Source organism: Chlorocebus sabaeus, chromosome 12 (genome assembly GCF_047675955.1).
Source record: "Chlorocebus sabaeus isolate Y175 chromosome 12, mChlSab1.0.hap1, whole genome shotgun sequence".
Classification (NCBI taxonomy): domain Eukaryota; kingdom Metazoa; phylum Chordata; class Mammalia; order Primates; family Cercopithecidae; genus Chlorocebus; species Chlorocebus sabaeus.
Genome location: NC_132915.1, coordinates 71,295,765 through 71,308,876, shown reverse-complemented (window position 1 = coordinate 71,308,876; position 13,112 = coordinate 71,295,765). Strand labels below are relative to the sequence as shown.

Sequence of the window (13,112 nt, the reverse complement as noted above, 5' to 3'; positions counted from 1 at the left end):
ATAGGTATCAGTGTTTTCTCCACTTGAATTTTGATGGGAGCTTGTGACTGCTATTAAATGGCAGAGATTATGCTATGTGATTTCCAACGCTAGGATATAAAAAGGATACAGCTTCTACCTAGCTTTTTCTCTCTTGTGTTGCTTGCCCTTCCAACCCAGCCACCATGCTGTGAGTAAACTTGCTCTGTGGTAAGTGAGCAGGTCTATGCAAACCTACCCCCAAAGGCCAAGGGAGCTGAGACACTGAACAAAGAGAGTGACCAAACAGTTTCTCAGAGAGAAACATTTAATAGGGGCTTACAAACAGAAGCTATGTCTCAGGTGGCTGTGAGACAAAGGATTCCCTCACTGTTACTCCCCAGACCCAGGGTTGATATACCATGGGGAAAGGATAATCATGCTTCAGCAGGAATATGTAGGAATTTGCCTAAGGGTAGGATTTATGGTAAGTGCTCTTATATAAGAGATACTAGATAAGGCAGAAATCTTAGAGGCATTCCTAGAAGTGGGGTTAATCGGATGTTAACATGGCAGATTAGAATCCAAGATGGAATTGCTATAACCGCCACACTCCAGCTTTCTAACCAGGCTCTTAGAATCTCACACACTCTCCTCTTCTTCAATGGTCCTTGAGTTTAGAGGAAGGGTGCTTGATATCATATAGCTTTAGCAGCAGTGCATTGGCAATGGGAAACAGATTGGGCCCAGTGGGATTTCAGACGAGGAAAAATGCATAGGCTTTCTTGAAGCATCTCTAGTCTTTGGAGTACCATGATTTTTATTTTCTCGGATGAAGTAAAACAATGAGAGATAAATAACATTAATATTCACACAAGGACTACAATCAAAAAGAGAATTTGTATGCCAGAGCAAAAAAAAAAAAAAAAAAAAAAAAAAAAACCTATTCCATTAGGGAGTCAACTAAAAACAACATGAAGAAAATTAAATCTGGGTTTGCCTTTAGAGACTTCTTGTAGCCAAAAAAAATTTAGGATTTACTCCAAATTGTAGACAAGTAATAAAAACAATGGTTAAGACTAGAATCTAGGCCAGGTGAGGTGGCTCACGCCTGTAATCTCAGCACTTTGGGAGGCCGAAGCAGGTGGATCACGAGGTCAGGAGATCAAGACCATCCTGGCTAACATGGTGAAACCTCGTCTCTACTAAAAATACAAAAAATTAGCTGGGCACAGTGGCGGGCGCCTGTAGTCCCAGCTACTTGGGAGGCTGAGGCAGGAGAATAGCGTGAACCTGGGAGGCAGAGCTTGCAGTGAGCTGAGATCGCGCCACTGCACTCCAGCCTGGGCAAAAGAGTAAGACTGTCTCAAAACAACAACAACAATCTAACCATGGGTGTACAATAGTTTTTTTCTGAAACGTAATTTTTTTTCTAAGTTTATTTCTACCAAGGTTAAATTATTGTAGGACCAATTTATTTGCAAAATGAATTTTAGTCTTGGCTTATACTTGACCTGATTATTTGCATAAAGTGCAGCAAGAATAGTGATTGGCCATATAAGTTCTTTTAAAATTGGCTTTTTTGGAACTTTTAAATAAAGAATCTCAGATTTTTTATAGCCTTGAGGCTAACAAAGCCAGGGACTTGCCATCAGGCTGCAATAGCTGTATAAATTGGGTGAATTCTTCTAAAGATTTCCAAATAACTAGAGGTTCCTGGGATCACACCTGTAATCCCAGCACTTTGGGAGGCTGAGGCAGGCGGATCACCTGAGATCAGGAGTTGGAGACCAGTCTGGCCAACATGGCAAAACCTCGTCTCTACTAAAATATAAAAATTAGTCGGGTGTGGTGGCAGGCATCTATAATCCCAGCTACTCAGGTGGCTGAGGCAGGAGAATCACTGTAACCTGGGAGGCAGAGATTGCAGTGAGCAGAGATCGTTCCCTTGTACTCGAGCCTGGGCAAGAGCGAAACTCCATCTCAAAAACAACAACAAAGTGACATTCTTTACTTACCACAGGTCAGGAACCTTATAAAGGACTGTAGAGAAGGTACTAGGCCAGTCTTTCTAAGGGTTTTTGGTTTTTTTTATATCAGCTTTATAAAATCAACCTCAATTTCTCAAAGAAATCAGATCATATTTGAAAATATGCCATTTCAGTCAAAGCCTTGGCAAAATTACCAGTTTCTCCAGTGTGTCCTCGTATAAAAGGAAACATATTCTTATTGAATTTATGTAAATAACTATATTGCCATAAAATAAGAATACCCACAAATAGTTCCCAAATTTTAGAGAACTCAGGTAGAAAGAAAGGTAAATTTTTCTCACAAAAGTATATTTTACTCAATTGTTATAAACTATAAGTAGGTCAGAAGAAGAAAGGTGTATTAGCCAGGTTCTTTAGAGGGACAGAACTAACAGGATATATGTATGTATAAAAGGGAGTTTATTAAGGAGAATTGACTTACACGATCACAAGATGAAGTCCCACAATAGGCCCTCTGCAAGTTGAGGGACAAAGAAGCCAGTAGTCGATCAGTTCAAGTTCCAAAACCTCAAAAGTAGAGAAGCCAACAGTACAGCCTTCAGTCTGTGGCCAAAGGCCCAAGAGCCCCTGGCAAACCACTGGTGTAAGTTCAAGAGTCCAAAAGCTGAAAACTTGGAGTCTGATGTTCGAGGACAGGAAGCATCCAGCATGGGAGAAAGATGGCCGGAAGACTCAGCAAGTCAGCTTCTCCCACCTTCTCCCTGCTTTATTCTAGCCCTGCTGGCAGCTGACTGGATGGTGCTCACCTACGTTGAGGGTGGGTCTGCCTCTCTCAGTCCACTGACTGAAATGTTAATCTTTGGCAACACCATCACAGACACACCCAGGAACAATACCTTGCATCCTTCAATCCAATCACATTGACAGTGAATATTAACCATCACACAAGGTTTTCTTGACTCTTCTTTAATCAGACAGAGTAGCAGCCTTCCAAACAGGGTGTGATCAATTAACCTTGGTACTGCCTTTCACAAACCAAGCAGCTGTTTGTAAGGCAAGTGAGAGCTATTTATTGGACACTGTAGAATCCAGCAGTTCCTCACACAGTTCCAGAGTCATTCCTAGGGGGAAAGAGGCTCCCTGCACATGAGTGTCTCCTCCTTGCACTTCCCAGGTAGACTGATCCTATATAAACCACTTCTATTTTATTATGGAACTCTTGGGTACTACTGTCCCCATTAGAATGTTTCTCTGATATCACCCCAGACAACATGAGGATTTTAGCTTTCAAAACCATTTGTGGTAGCTCACTCCTGTAATCCCAACACTTTAGGAGGCCGAGGCAGGTGGATCACTTAAGCCCAGGAATTTGAGACCAGCCTGGCCAACATGGCAAAACCTCATATCTACCAAAAATAACAAAAATTGGCCGGGCGTGGTGGCACATGCCTGTAGTCCCAGCTAGTCAGGAGGCTGAGGCAGGAGGATTGCTTGAACCCATGAGACAGGTTGCAGTGAGCCAAGATTGCACCACTGGACTCCAGCCTGGTGGACAGAGTGAGACCCTGTCTCAAAAACAGACAAACAAAAACAAACATTTTATGTCCTTTAGTCATAGGAGTAACTTCAGTTAACATCCCATAGCAAGGCAGTAAATGCCCTTCAAGTGGAAATTCTCTAGTCCAGGGTCCTGATAGTTGCTGCTGGGAGGTATTCACAGGCTTTTGCTATAAGCTACAATAAACATTCTACAAAGGGCTATCAAATAGAGAATTTGTCCCTGGCAGCATTCTAACTTCTACTCTACCCTCTCTGGACTTGACAATCTTATTGGTTCCCATTTAGTGTGTCCAATTAATATTGCTCAAAGGGTGGATTTATATGCCTTCTCTTTACAGTACTAGGTAGAGGAAATATTCTCCAGTTACATATAATCTCTATTCCCATAAAATATCTAGGTAAAGGAGACACAACTTTCTCACATAAAGCCTATTTAAACATTTCAACTTTTTTTTTTTTTTTAAGTTCTGGGATACATGTGCTGAACCTGCAGGTTTGTTACATAGGTATACATGTGCCATGGTGGTTTGCCACACCTATCAACCCGTCATCTAGGATTTAAGTCCTGCATGCATTAGGTATTTGTCCTAATGCTCTCCCTCTCCTTGCCTCCCACCCCCTGATAGGCCCTAGTGTGTGATGTTCCCCTCCCTGTGTCCCTGTGTTCTCACTATTCAACTCCCACTTGTGAGTGAGAACATGTGGCGTTTGATTTTCTGTTCCTGTGTTAGTTTGTTGAGGATGATGGTGTCCATCTTCATCCATGTCCCTGCAAAGGATAGGAACTCATTCTTTTTTATGGCTGCATAGTATTCCACGGTGAAGATGTGCCACATTTTCTTTACACTGTCTAACATTGATGGGCATTTGGGTTGGTTCCAAATCTTTGCTATTGTAAATAGTGCTGCAATAAACGTATGTGTGCATGTATCTTTACAGTAGAATGATTTATAATCCTTTGGGTATATATCCAGTAATGGCATTGCTGGGTTAAATGGTATTTCTGGTTCTAGATCCTTGAGGAATCACCATACTGTCTTCTACAATGGTTGAAGTAATTTACACTCCCACCAACAGTGTACGATAGTTCCTATTTCTTCACATCCTCTCCAGCATCTGTTGTTTCTTGACTTTTTAATGATCACTATTCTAACTGGCATGAGATATTATCTCATTGTGGTTTTGATTTGCATTTCTGTAATGACCAGTGATGATGAGCTTTTTATTTTTATATGTTTGTTGGCTGCATAAATGTCTTCTTTTGAGAAGTATCTGTTCATATCCTTCACCCACTTTTTGATGAGGCACTTTGTTTTTTTCTTGTAAATTTGTTTAAGTTCCTTGTAGATTCTGGATGTTAGCCCTTTGCCAGATGGATAGATTGCAAAAATTTTATTTCATTCTGTAGGTTGCCTATTCACTCCAATGATAGTTTCTTTTGCTGAGCAGAAGCTCTTTAGTTTAATTAGGTCCCATCTGTCAATTTTGGCTTCTGCTGAAATTGCTTTTGGTGTTTTAGTCATGAAGTCTTTGCCCATGCCTATGTCCTGAATGGTATTGCCTAGGTTTTCTTCTAGGGTTTTTATGGTTTTAGGTTTTACATTTAAGTATTTAATCCATCTTGAATTAATTTTTGTATAAGGTGTAAGGAAGGGGTCCAGTTTCCATTTTCGGCATATGGCTAGCCAGTTTTCCCAGGACCATTTATTAAATAGTTTCCCTATTGCTTTGTTTCCTTATTGCTTGTTTTTATCAGGTTTATCGAAGATCAGATGGTCATAGATGTGTGGTGTTATTTCTGAGGCCTCTGTTCTGTTCCGTTGGTCTATAGCTCTGTTTTGGTACCAGTACCATGCTGTTTTGGTTACTGTAGCCTTGTAGTACAGTTTGAAGTCAGGTAGTGTGATGCCTCCAGCTTTGTGCTTTTTGCTTAGGATTGTCTTGGCTATATGGGCTCTTTTTTGGTTTCATATGAAATTAAAAGTAGTTTTTTCTAGTTCTGCAAAGAAAGTGAATGGAAGCTTGATGGGAATAGCATTGACTTTATAAATTACTTTGGGCAGTATGGCCATTTTCACAATATCAATTCTTCCTATCCATGAGCATGGAATTTTTTTTCCATTTGTTTATGTCCTCTCTTATTTCCTTGAGCAGTGGTTTGTAGTTCTCCTTGAAGAGATCCTTCACATCCCTTGTAAGTTGTATTCCTATGTATTTTATTCTCTTTGTAGCAATTGTGATTGGGAGTTCATTCATGATTTGGCTCTCTGCTTGTCTCATATTGGTGTACAGGAATGCTTCTGATTTTTGCCCATTGATTTTGTATACTGAGACTTTGCTCAAGTTGTTTATCAGCTTAAGGAGTTTTTAGGCTGAGATGATGGGGTTTTCTAAATGTAGAATCATGTCATCTGCAAACAGGGACAATTTGTCTTCCTCTCTTCCTATTTGAATACCCCTTATTTATTTTTCTTGCCTCATTGCCCTGGCCAGAACTTCCAATACTATGTTGAATAGGAGTGGTGAGACAGGACATCTTTGTCTTGTGCTGGTTTTCAAAGGGAATGCTTCTAACTTTTGCCCCTTCAGTATGATACTGGCTATGGATTTGTCATAAATAGCTCTTATTATTTTGTGATATGTTCCATCAGTACCTAGTTTATTGAGGGTTTTTAGCACGAAGGGGTGTTGTAAACATTTTAGCTTTTATAATCCTATCAATCCTTATATTTTATGCTCTAGTCTCAGGAACTTCTGTACTCCACCCCCAGACCATTTTACCCTCTCTTGTGAAAAAAGCTTTGGGTTCCCAGCAAGGGGTTGAGCCAAGGGATGTGGGCCTTTTTGTCAATCTTTATCTGATTAGCCTGTCTCCACATTGCCCCAGGACATTATTAATCAGCTTTCTTATTGTAATTTTTGCCTTTTGATTTTTGAAACTTCCCCAATCTGGTGTAAATACAGGAAACTGGTTTGGTGCTCTTTAATGTTGGGGAACCAGTAGGGGCTCCCTTTGGTCCACCCAACATTTGATAGTGTTGTATTAAGACTCAAAAGGTAAACACAAATTTTATTATCTCTCATTAATACTATCCGAAAATCTTGTTCAAAAGACAAAACTAAATTTTACTTTGTATTAGAGTGTTATCAATACTAAAGCTAATTTTAATGAAACCTTATGAATGATTTCATTGACTCTCACTCAGCTTTTGACCACACAAGAATTCCATAAACCTTTTATGTATCCGAAGGAATATAAATAAATCATTCTACCATAAAGACACATGCATATGAATGTTCATTGCAGCACTATTCACAATAACGTTTCACAATTTCAAAGACATGGAATCTACCTAATGCCCATTAATGTCCTCTTACAAAATTGTTTTCAATTTTTTTCTCCAACTTTTAGATCTATTTAGTTTTATCTACATCGTTTTTTCCATTCATTTTGAAACAATCTTTAAAATACCACTAAACTAGGCCAGCATGCCTACACGCTCCCTAGGTGCTGCTAAGTCTGTGTGCATGAGTGGGAGGTGGCAGGCCTCCAACTTCAGCCTTCTCTGCTGACTGTTCTAGTGAGGTGTTGCCAGCCATGAACCATTTTGGTACCTGGTTGGTAGGAGGCACAGTGACCTCGTTGCTGCCACTGAAAGCCTGTAACAATGAAAATCTCAGCAAAATTGACATGTCTTTGGATAATATAATCAAACTAAATTGAAAGGAAGGAAAGAAGCAGACTTCTAACTGGAGCCTGGCAATTCAGGATGAGCATATGATGGAGAATCCAATAGAATTCTGGCTTTGGTAAGACTAGTCTGAGCCACAGAGGAAGAGCAATGCCTGGAAAGAGATAGCTTTATGGAGTTATCACTGGCCTTGCATCTAGGAAAGCAACTGGAATTCACAAAGAAATTAGTCCTATGTATCATCCATCTCTAAGTGACAGGAATATAGAACGCTATTTTCTAGTGTTAAAAAGGAAGGGAAACCTTCTGAGACTAATAAGAAGTGCAGAAAAACCAGTTGCAGTTCTCAAGAGATGTAACCAGCTAAACAGAAAAAAATAACATTCCAGACAATTTTACCAAGAGTGGAAATAAATTAAACCATCACAAACACAAGCGTTAGGCAAATTTTCTTTTCAGAAGACACCTAAAGGTTCAGACCCAGTTGAACACAAGAGCAATTGCTGGATAATGTAGTAGGAAAGAGAACTCATCAATGGCAGACTTTTGTTGTAGGACTTCTTTTTAGTTCAGCTAAAGATGTGGTCCTTGTCCCATGGCCACAAAAATTTAGGCTCACAGACAATTTGCGGAGTGAGAAAAATGGAACTTATTGGGCAAAAAGGAGAAAAGGGGGAACAATGACCTTCCGCAAAGCCAGAATCGCCGCTAGTGCGCTCCATGCCTCTTCATTCGAATCCAAGGCTCCACCCAGGAAGAGGAGGGGCCAGGTTCCTCCCTACTGCAAATAGTAGAAACTTCTGTGGCACCCCAGTGTGCATTACTCCCAGTGTGTAGGCGGTTGGAGTTTTTCCACGGACTCCTTCTCACCTGGCTGTCTCACTTTCACCACCAACAGAGGAATTTTGACTCTGTCTATGGACAATCCTGGAGCAGTGCAATGCCCAGTAACACAGAAATCAGGATTCATACTGCTGTATCTTCATTTTTAACAAAATGGAAGCAATGTGAAATAAAGTAAGTTCCTAAAGTGGTCCCCTACAACTGACATAAACAGTGCTGGAAAAAAGACAGAGATGACTTTGAATGAGAAGTTTAGGATCCTGAAGGAAAAAAAGAGCCGCTCTGACAACAAAGAAGGAAGCTGTGTAACTGTATTAGTCTGTTCTCACAGTGCTAATAAAGACATACCTGAGAGTAGGTAATTTATAAAGGAAAGAGGTTTAATGGACTCAAAGTTTCACATGACTGGAGAGGCCTCAAAATCATGGCAGAAGACAAAAGAGAAGCAAAAGCATGTCTTACGTGGTGGCTTACATGGTGGAGAGCTTGTGCAGGGGAACTCCCATTTATAAAACCATCAGATCTTGTGAGACTTATTCACTACCATGAGAACAGCATGGGGGGAACCACGCCCATGATTCAATTATTTCCACCTGGCCCTGCCCTTAACATGTGGGGATTATTACAATTCAAGGTTGAGACTTGGTTGGGGACACAGCCAAACCATATCAGTAATCACGGGATCGATCCCATATCAAAGGGACTTTTGTGTGATGACTCTGAAAAATTGAATTGTTCGAAGAGTTCATCATAGAAATTCAAGAAACTTTGCTTCAAAATATTCACAAGGCTAACTCATTTTTACTTTTGAAGATTTTATTTTTATTTTTTAAATAAAACAGGTATAATATAATGCCCTGAGAGAATAACAGGGAATATACCTGTTCTTAAATATTTCATTGTTGGCTCAGACAGAACAATTATCTATTTGACTTCTTTGGTTCCTCTTGTAGCAGAAGGAAGACAGAAAGATAGAAATTGATTATTTTTATGATAGTGGTATTTAGGATCTCATTGCCTTTGCCAATTTTTTTAGACTTTATCATGACAAATCTTGGTCTTCTGAGATATGAGTAGGTCCCTTTGTTGCTGTCACTTATCCTTTAATAGTGTGGATGTAATAAATACAGTTGCCTTGTCTTCATTAGAGATATTTTTTTAAATAATAGAATTCTAGTTTGGCGTTTTAAGATTTATGGAAATATATGAAACTTGGTTCATTTTTAAGGTACATTTTAGGCTAATGCCCCAGAATTATGAATTTTTAGTGTTGAACTTATAACAAGAAATGTGGCTCTAGGGATTAGTCTCAGATTAAAATGTTGGTGCTTGAAGGCTGAAAATGCATATTTACAAAGTTATCTGATAGGGCCTTGGAGGAGAGGATTCAGTTTAAAAATCTGACAGTTTGTATTTAGTAAATGAAAGCATGAGAGGAAGTAGCAAGTTGAAAGATGAGTAACTGAGATGAAAAACTTCAAAACTTAGGTCATACGTGTACTGTTTGGATTTAGTGTACTGGAGTCTAGTGTCCACAAATAATTCTTCAAACGGTATTTAGAAGAATTATAATTATTAAATGAATTGAGTCCCTTGGACATTTGGATAGTAAAATTAATAGCCATGAAGTCCTAAACTTTATTTGAAAAGTTACTTCTCATTTGAAAAGTTAAAATTTATGAACTTTGAAGCTTGCTAAATTAATTTATAGCTCCAAAACCAAAAATATACTTGTATATGTCACAAATAACAGATGCAAAATATATAATAGAATTACACTGTACCTTGTTGTTTACCTTTCACTGATTTCTTGTATGGTATAAAGTTCAGTAATGATGGGGAGAAAAGGGCTCCACCCCTACCCCTCCAGACCTCTGATGGGCGGGAGGAGTAAGTCTGTTTGCCAAGATACTGCTGAGTCCTCAGATGTTGTACACTATAAGTTATACTATAATGACAAATTCAGCAACATGTTCCAGCTATAAGTTACAAGTTTGGTCATTTTGAAGCTTGACATTTTAGTTGCTATAATGTTAAAAACATCCAAGTAGGTGATAGTTTCTCTAGAGTATATTATTAATGTTGACTTTTCCTGTAAAATAAAACATCGTTATCATTCAGCCTGCCTTGCATTGTATACTAGACTTCATTGTTGTCGCTTATGCTTCTTGGGATACTTAATGGTTTATGCTAGCCCTGGAAAGCTATCAGTAGTAACAATTTCATGCTTATATCAAAGAATTAAGTCTGATCCTTAATATCTGATATTTTGCCAGTACTTCTAGTGATAAGGGATTTTTGGAAGTCAGTCACAGAATTTAAAAATAAATTCTAGTCTTTCCTTAGCTATTTGATACTCATCCCTGTTCCTGCAAAAGACATGATCACATTATTTTTTATGGCTGCGGGGACAAATAGGCCAAGTACTCATCGCAAAGCATTTTTGTAAGTATGCTTGCTTATATTTAGTCCAGAAACAATGCATTCTAGATTGGTTTAGAATTACTGGTAGCTTATTTTACAGCAAGGAAAAGCAGCTGAGCAAGAATTTGCTGTCTTTAGAATAGTTTGTGAAATATGATATAAGGGTGTTTTCATTTTCCTATTCCCTTAAATATAATTGTACAGAGCTACTATTAATGCCATTATTTGAGAAAACCTTAAAAATATCCCCAAATATTGAAATTAAGGGCATCAAATAACAAATTATCTTTGGTATATTAAACTATTTCCCTTCATGGATCTGTAATTTAAGTATAAAAATATTGCCTTTGGTACAATTAAGACTCTTGTGTACATGTTGTGTATAAACAAAGCAATATGCTTTCTTGGAGGAAAATTTTCTTTCTCTGAAATTGTTTTCATGGTTGTAGTCATCCTTGTTCAGTTCGTAAAAGTTTTGTTTGTGTTTTTTTAAACAGGATGCAACTTAAAATTTTCTTTGCATCAAGGTATATGCAAAACTTTGTTGCAGTGCATCACAAAATGAAAGTTTGCATTTAATGAGGAGATGCTTTACACTGTGCTTCTTCCTATTTTTTTGAAAAGTTGCATTTAGATCTATTCTGAAGTTGTTAACTTTTAACAAATAAAATGTTACTGGTTTCCACAATGAAATACCATCTCATACCAGTCAGAATGGCTATCATTAAAAGTCAAAAAATAATAGATGCTGGCAATGTGGTGGGCAAAAGGAAATACTTATACACTGTTGATGGGATTGTAAATTAGTTCAACCATTGTGGAAAGCATTATAATGACTCCTCAAGAGCTAAAGCAGAACTATCATTCGACCCAGCAATCCCATTACTGGGTATCTATCGGAAGGAATGTAAATAAATCATTCTACCATAGAGACACATGCATGTGAATGTTCATTGCAGCACTATTCACAATAGCTTTTCACAATTTCAAAGACATAGAATCTACCTAATGACCATTAATGACAGCCAGATAAAGAAAATGTAGTACATATATACCACTGAATACTACACAGCCATAAAAAAGAATGAGATCATGTCTTTTGTGGGAACATGGATGAAGCTGGGGGCTATAATACTTAGCAAACTAACACAAGAACAGAAAACCAAATACCACATGTTTTCACTTACAAGTGGAAGTTGAATAATGAAAACTCATGGACACAAAGAAGGGAGCAATAGACACTGGGGTCTAGTTGAGGGTAAATGTTTGCTAGGCAGAGCAGAATGACTACACTTAACACAATGTATTGTATATTTTAAAACAGGTAGAGGCCGGGCGCGGTGGCTCAAGCCTGTAATCCCAGCACTTTGGGAGGCCGAGACGGGCGGATCACGAGGTCAGGAGATCGAGACCATCCTGGCGAACACGGTGAAACCCCGTCTCTACTAAAAAATACAAAAAAAAAAAAAAAAAAAAACTAGCCGGGCGAGGTGGCGGGCGCCTGTAGTCCCAGCTACTCGGGAGGCTGAGGCAGGAGAATGGCGTGAACCCGGGAGGCGGAGCTTGCAGTGAGCTGAGATCCGGCCACTGTACCCCAGCCCGGGCGACAGAGCGAGACTCCGTCTCAAAAAAAAAAAAAAAAATAAATAAAATAAAATAAAATAAAATAAAATAAAATAAAATAAAATAAAATAAAACAGGTAGAAAGGAGAACTTTAAATGTTCCCAACACATAGAAATGATAAATACTCAAGGTAATAAATTCCCTAAAGACCCTGACTTGATCATTACACATTCTATGCATGTAACAAAATATCACATGTGCCTCATAAATAGGTATAAATATTATGTGGGAATAAAAATGTATCGGCCGGACGCGGTGGCTCACGCCTGTAATCCCAGCACTTTGGGAGGCCGAGGTGAGTGGATCATGATGTCAGGAAATCGAGACCATCCTGGCTAACAGAGTGAAACCCTGTCTCTACTAAAAATACAAAAAGTTAGCCGGGCATGGTGGCGGGCACCTATAGTCCCAGCTACTTGGGAGGCTGAGGCAGGAAAATGGCGTGAACCCCGGAGGCGGAGCTTGCAGTGAGCCGAGATTGCGCCACTGCACTCCAGTCTAGGTCACAGAGCCAGACTCCGTCTCAAAAAAAAAAAAAAAAAAAAAAAAAGTATCCTGAATATTATGTATAAAAGTAATGATTGAAATAAATAATGTTTACCTCCAGCAAAGAGGTAATTTACTCTGACATTTACTCTGTCAGAATGTTAGAATTAGGGGCTGAATCATTCTGATGTGCAGTTGAGCTGGGTTTTGGCTTTATTGCAGGTTTATTTGATTCAGTGCAAAACTGGCTTCAGATATTTTTGAGTGTATGGGATTATGCCTTTCTCATCAGAATGGTCTTGGGACTCAGCATTGCTGAATATCTGGAGAGATTTTTGTGTATTATGGCCGTGTTGCTAGCTTTTCAAACTGTGAAAGATTCTGATTCACAATCTTTCTGTAATAAGGGTCACTAGGGAGCTTGCTTTGCTTTGCAATCCTGCTCCTGGATCTCTGGGTCTGGGGAAATCTCTCTCTACTCTGCTCCTCTAACCCCATTCATTGAAAGGCAGCCGCCTTATTTTACATGAAGGC

The 13,112-nt window shown here is 38.9% G+C and overlaps 1 pseudogene; it reads left to right on the top strand.

The window, feature by feature from the left end:
- The first annotated feature begins 7,107 nt into the window (after positions 1-7,107).
- Positions 7,108-8,653, top strand: LOC103219117 (UAP56-interacting factor-like; annotated as a pseudogene).
- The last annotated feature ends 4,459 nt before the right edge of the window (positions 8,654-13,112 follow it).